This window comes from Manis pentadactyla, chromosome 9 (genome assembly GCF_030020395.1).
Source record: "Manis pentadactyla isolate mManPen7 chromosome 9, mManPen7.hap1, whole genome shotgun sequence".
Taxonomy (NCBI): domain Eukaryota; kingdom Metazoa; phylum Chordata; class Mammalia; order Pholidota; family Manidae; genus Manis; species Manis pentadactyla.
Window position 1 is genome coordinate 117,620,551 of NC_080027.1, and position 6,000 is coordinate 117,626,550.

At 49.7% G+C, this 6,000-nt stretch overlaps 1 protein-coding gene across 5 annotated transcripts in view; it reads right to left on the reverse strand.

Moving 5' to 3' along the window:
• Window positions 1–2,603, reverse strand: part of TRAF5 (TNF receptor associated factor 5) — a 44,006-nt gene extending 41,403 nt beyond the window's left edge. For 2 of the 5 annotated variants that reach the window (XM_057507999.1, XM_036912467.2), the window contains exon 1: window positions 2,466–2,603. The gene's annotated coding sequence lies outside the window, so the exon portion shown is untranslated. The remainder of the gene's footprint in view (window positions 1–2,465) is intronic. The other 3 variants (XM_036912462.2, XM_036912463.2, XM_036912464.2) reach the window with 3 other exon arrangements.
• Window positions 2,604–6,000: the final 3,397 nt, after the last annotated feature.

Sequence of the window (6,000 nt, forward strand, 5' to 3'; positions counted from 1 at the left end):
ATGTGTTCCCCAGCCAGCAATCCTTGGCAGCCCAAGGCACAAGGGAGACACAGCTCAAATGAACTCAATGCAAACATTTGTTTAGGCCAACTTGATGCCAGATTCCAGGACATAAACGAGAAAAGACACAGGTCTTGCCCTGAGTTCAGTCAGCCGGTAGAGCCAACAGAGAGGGCGTCTGTTCACGCAGGGGCCATGGCAGTCTCCAGAACAATTTGCTCCATGTTGTCAGGAACAAACCATACAAGCGTTATCAGAGTCTGGGTCCATTGCGAACCCCTGAGACTGAGAAAGAAGTGGGCAGATTCAGCTTTCTGAGAAACCTGGGTGGGAGCCTACTGCAGACAACCAAAGACCTCAGACACCCAGTCCTAGCCTAGCAGTGGAACCCAAAGGGTTACCACACTCCCTGCTCCACTCCTACCATCTGGGAGATGTGGACAGTGAGCCTGCCTCGGTCTGACTTGCAAGGATATCATGGGAACAAAACGAGGACAAAATGACAAGAGCAATGAGAAAATGTTTTAAAAAAGAAAGCTTTACAAACAATGAATTAGCAATTTTTTCTTCAGAATCCTCCCTGGTAAAGCTGAGAGAATACAGAAGCTCTATCTGTCTACATGCTGACGAGGTTTTCCCATGGCTGGCCTAATGGGACTGAGTCAGAGCCATTCAGCAACCCCACGCTGCGAATCATCTCCACAGAAATACCCCCATTTCAGTGCTGCCAGTGGTGGGGGCCAGTCTTCTTTCCATGGCTCTGCCACCCACGGCCAGTGGGTAGGTACTCAGGTGCTGCCTGATGGAAACATGGCCCCACACCACCACCCTGCGATCTGAGAAAGTCACCTCCTCTCCAACAGGACTTCCAGAGGCTAGCTCAGGCAGCAGGCTTTGTCCAGCCTGTATGCAGGACCCAGGGAGGAAGATTCCAGCATCTAAGTGCCCACCCACTCCGCAGAGTTCAAAACAACACAAAAGGGAAAACAATGAAAAAACCTTTATAAGGGCTAGCCATTTTTTGCTTCCATCTCACATCCATCTTTCCTACAGGAATTACTGTCTCATCCCTTTAAAGTGGAGTCAGGGGTGGGAGTGTGTGGGTGGGAAGGGTTTCGTGCTAACCATACATCCTGCTGACACCCGTCTTCGGCTGTGTGAGCGCAAGGCAGAGCCAGCGGCTGGACCCTGGATCTGAGAGGTCCTACCCAGCCTTTCCTTGCCTAAAATTATCTCACACACACCGAGAGCTGTTCTATTTGCAGAAGTACCTCAAAACCAGTTTCTTTGCCTTTTAGGTCTCCCAGAGTCCTTTTAAAATGCAAATATCTCTGCAGGAAGGAACCATATTCCCCTGGCCCTCGCTCAGTTCTCACACAGCACCTGTGCTCAAATATTTACTGTATTATACTGGTTATTAGAGGCCTGTCCCCACAGGACACGGGTCAGAGCCCAGGGCTGTGGTGGGTGCGGCTGCAGGGGAGCCTGGGCGGGGCGCCTCGCCTCATTTCACCGGCCTCCCCACTCGTCTGGAGCAGCCCTGCCTGCAGAGCCCACAGCTGAGTCTCGTGAAACTAAATCTGAAATCGCCAAATATGGAAACACTGCAGGAGGGGCAGCACCAGGCGAGAAAGTCGGCGGAAAGGCCCAGTGGGCTTAACAGCAAGATCGCGGCCCTAAGTATTCACTTAAAAGTCTCAGAATTGCCAAAACCCTTCAGAGCAGTAAAGAGGGGGGGACAGTCTGGTCTGGGGAATCCGGATTCCACCAGTTCTCTGGTGCCCCCGGCAACTCATTTCGCCTCTCCGAGCCCTCCGGTTTCTTCCAGGACCCCTTTGGGCCCGCCTTGGAGGGTGACGGGTTGTGTTTCTAAATAAGCTCGCTCAATTGAAGTTTGTGAAGGTTTCCATTCATTCCAACACTAAAGTTTCATTCTGGAGGGCTCAGTCTGGCGAAGTCTTGCAGAAGTGGAGGCAGGGCCAGGGCTTTGCAGTGAGGTGTGCGGGGCACGCCTGGAAGTCCGCCGGGTCCTGCGCACCCCAGCCTCAGCCTGGTCGCCCCAGTCCACGGGTCCCAGCCCGGGACCCCCAGTCTCCGTCCTCGCCACAGTCCTCAGCTGGGAAAGCCGCTCCGGACCCGGGTCCAGGGGCCCGCCCCGCCGCTCCGCTCGCCCGCAGCAGCGGTCGTCTGCCCCGCCGGCCTCTCCCGACCCCCGCCCGCCGCCCCATGCGGGTCACCGACTGGGGAGACGCAAGCGGGACGGGCGCCCAGGCCCGGGGACCCAGCAGCCCGGCGCCGGGAGGGCGCGGGGCGCGGGGTGCGGGGAGGCGGCGGCGGGGCTCAAGCCGCCGCGGCGCTTTCGCTTTCAAAGTAAGTGGGATAAGCCGAAGGGCGCTCCTCGGGCCCCTCAGTTCAGCCCTCCGGCCGCGGGGCTTCATCCCCGGGCGGCGTCCTGCCGGACTCACCTGTGGCTGCCCCACGGGATCTGCTGGCGCCGGTCCGCAGGCGCGTCGCCACCGCGGCAGCAAGCGGCCGCGGGGAGCCGGGGGCGAGGCGGGGGCGAGGTTCCCAGCCCCCCACCCGGCGCGTAGACCCCGCCCGCGCGGGAGGCGGGGCCCGGCGGGGGCGGGGCCCTGGAGGTGTTGAGTGGGAGGCTGCGACGCACCCGAGCGGTTGGAAATCGAACCTACTTTGACTAGAATCATGGGCACCTCCAAATAAAAATCACCTCAAGCGCCTTGAAGAGGATACATCTTAGCCTTCAACCAGGGATAACCAGGCTCAGCCAGTCCTTTCATGCCTTGACCCATTAGCTCAAGGTCTGAGGCACAGCTCAGATGTGGAGCCCGGAGGAAACAAGCAGGAGGGAGGCCGAGGTTGGAGTCATGTTGCGGGGCAGGGGGCGGCGGACACTGATGCATTTAAGAGTATGTGTCCAAAGGGGTCTAGAGGAGCATCCAGAGCGCCTGCTGCCCCTTCCCGGTCTCTTATTTTTCAACAAGGCCACAAATCCAGATTTACACCTTTCGGTTGGTGAGCCAGATGGGGAGATGGGTCTGTAGGCATCACTTGGGGACCTCAGATCCACCACGCTGTCTTGCTGTGAGAGTTAAATGAGATGTACTCCTGCACTCCTGACACAGAGTAGGTGCATTAGGACTTAGTTTCCCTCCCTGTTCCTTTATACAATATACCTCTTACTGCCTATTGCCTGCCTCCGTTCTCAACTAGGCCCCAGCCTCCCACCACTCCCCAGCAGGGTATGTTTGGTGAAGGTGTATCTCCTTTCACTGGCTAGAAACACAAATGTGTAATGTGCATATGTACAGGGATGTTCAGGGCCCCTAGGACTCTCGTGGGCTGTGATTCTGCCGTCTCTCCCCACCACTTCCCCATCAGTTTGTCCCTAGAATGAGAGCCAGCTTTAAATATTATGGAATCAGATCCTGGGATAGATAGTGAATCTTTAGTGGTGGAAAGTGGGGGCCGCATGACTCCAGGGCTAGGAATCTAAGTGGGAGGTAGAGGAATTTTAGAAGTTAGTTGGAACTCAAGGACATGTTCACAGTTTCCCTTTTTGATCACAGAATCATAGGCAGGGTATCTGGGAGAATAGAGATGACAGATCCCAGGCCCTAGCCCATTCTGATGAAGGAGTATGATTCCTTTCTTCGAGGACTTTGAAGATGGATGGGAAGGACAGGACATAAATGCATATGTAAAACAAACATGAAATACTTTTAGATGATAACACACTAAGTCTTATTATACACCAGGTATTGTGCTCAGTGCTTTATCCATATTAACCTATAATCATCAGCCCTCTTTGATAGATGAGAAAACTCATCTCTTGAACGGTTTGCCCCAAACAGCAAAATCCTTTGTTTGGGAGATGGTGGGATTTGAACCTGGGAAGTCTAGTTCTGGTGCTCCTAGCTGCTACACCACGCAGACCTCAAATAAATGGTTGGTGTGAGTTCAAACAAAACAACTTTAAGTAGGAGAAAAAATTTTATCAGTTTTAGTGTTCTGAAAATATTTGTAGTGTTTATAAAGAGAATCCAGTCTTCAAACTAAATTCATCTATAAAAATAAGGGTGGGATTGGACTACCCACCACATTTTTACAAAGAAGAAAGAGGCTAAACTTTTATCTGTTTCTTCTCACCACCCGAAGATTACCCTGGGGCTTCAGAAAGACGTAGGTTTCAGCTGTTTAATTTGCTGGAAAAATTGATAAGGTAAGAGATTGCACTCTTAGCTGTCTACGGACAGACGGTGCTAAAGGAGAGGGGAGGGCGCCACCTACTGGAATGGTAATGGATTCATTATCTTTCTCAGGCTATCCTGTGACGACGGATCAATATAGTTCATTAATTGGAGCAAGGTTAAAAAGTCATATACCTTTCATCACCTAGAGATCAATGAGACCAGACAAGGAGGAACAGTCCTCTCCTTGAGCCATACTGCACCTCTAAATTCCATTGCGAGTTACAATGCAAAGAAAGTCTTTGCTCGTAATGAAACTGCACGTGGGAAGTGTGAAATAGCAGCAAATCAGTCCTAGACGAAAAACAAAAAAATCTCAGAGCTCTGAACACATAGAAAGCTCATTTGCTCACTAAGTAACACTGAGGCAACAAATTAATGTCTGTGGGTTTTCTGTATTTACTTTTTTGAACCAGGGACGTATGGTGTGTTGGCTTCCATCTAATACATTTTACCGCAGCTCTGCCTGCCAGTTTGCTGATGAGAGTGGAGAGCGGCAAGGGGTGCTGTGGGTAGGTTCCTCCCAAGACTGATGTCGGTTTTTTGGTGTTTTTTTTTGAGACCCTTTTTCCAAAGACACAACTATTGTCTGTACCACAGTTTATGCATTTGCCTACTAACGGACATCCTGATTGCTTCTAAGTTTTGGGCATTATGAATAAAGCTGCTCTAAAGATATTTGGGTGCAGGTTTTTGTGTGGGCTTATATCACTATATATTCTGTATTGATTCCAGGGGTTCCCCCATTCAGTAAACACACTCACCCTCCCCTTCTCTGCTCATGTTTGATTGTCTGATAGCCTTTTTGGTGGAAAAATGAGATTTTTATTGTTTTAAAATTAAGCCTGCTGTCTTCATTGTATGTCTGGCTAAATGTAGATTCTGTCCATCTCGACAGGTCCTTTAATAAGACTCATACGTGCAATTACCATCAGGGCTTAGAGAGAAACATTTTAACGTTGTTAATTCTGCATAGTCCCTGTAAGGCATTAAAATACTGATTTTAAGCTTATTATTTAGCCTTAGGAACCATGAAGTAAGGTCATAGATTTGATTGGCATAATTCAGTTTTGTTAGACTTTGTAATAGGCTGGTAACAAGGAAGACAATTTATTTGGTATCTCTTCTTTTGAGGATGATACCTACTCTCTACAGAAAGATTTTAAACAATGCTCGTGTAACCCTGGTTGGCCACATCCTCCATTTCACAGAAAATAAGACAGAAGCATTAAGAAGAAAAGTATAAGCTCAGCAAGCACTTGTCCTGGGAAAAATTGACAAAGTTCAAATGCTATGGACTCCACCAGCACCACCACAGAATTGCATGCCTTTGCCCCTCTGTCTTGAGAAATCCCTGGCAATCTTTTGTTGGAAGAATGAGTGCCTCATCACAGCACCCCATCTGGGGCAGCCGCATCCACTGCACATACTTTTATTTAGTACTTTTTCTTTAATCCTTTTTAAGACAACTTTATTGTTATACTCTCAGTACCACAAAATTCCCCAAACCAGTGCATTCTAGAAAATGTCTGTAGTTACGCAACCATAACTACAATGAAATTTTAGAACACGTCTATCTCCCCTGTGTTCTTTTGCAGCCAATCCCTACTCAGGCAAGAGCAGATCTGCTTTCCATTTCTCTAGTTTCGCATTTTCTGGAAAATGCTTATAAATAAGATGTTTGGATTATTTCCAGTATTTGGCTATTACAAATAATGCTATGAACATTTGA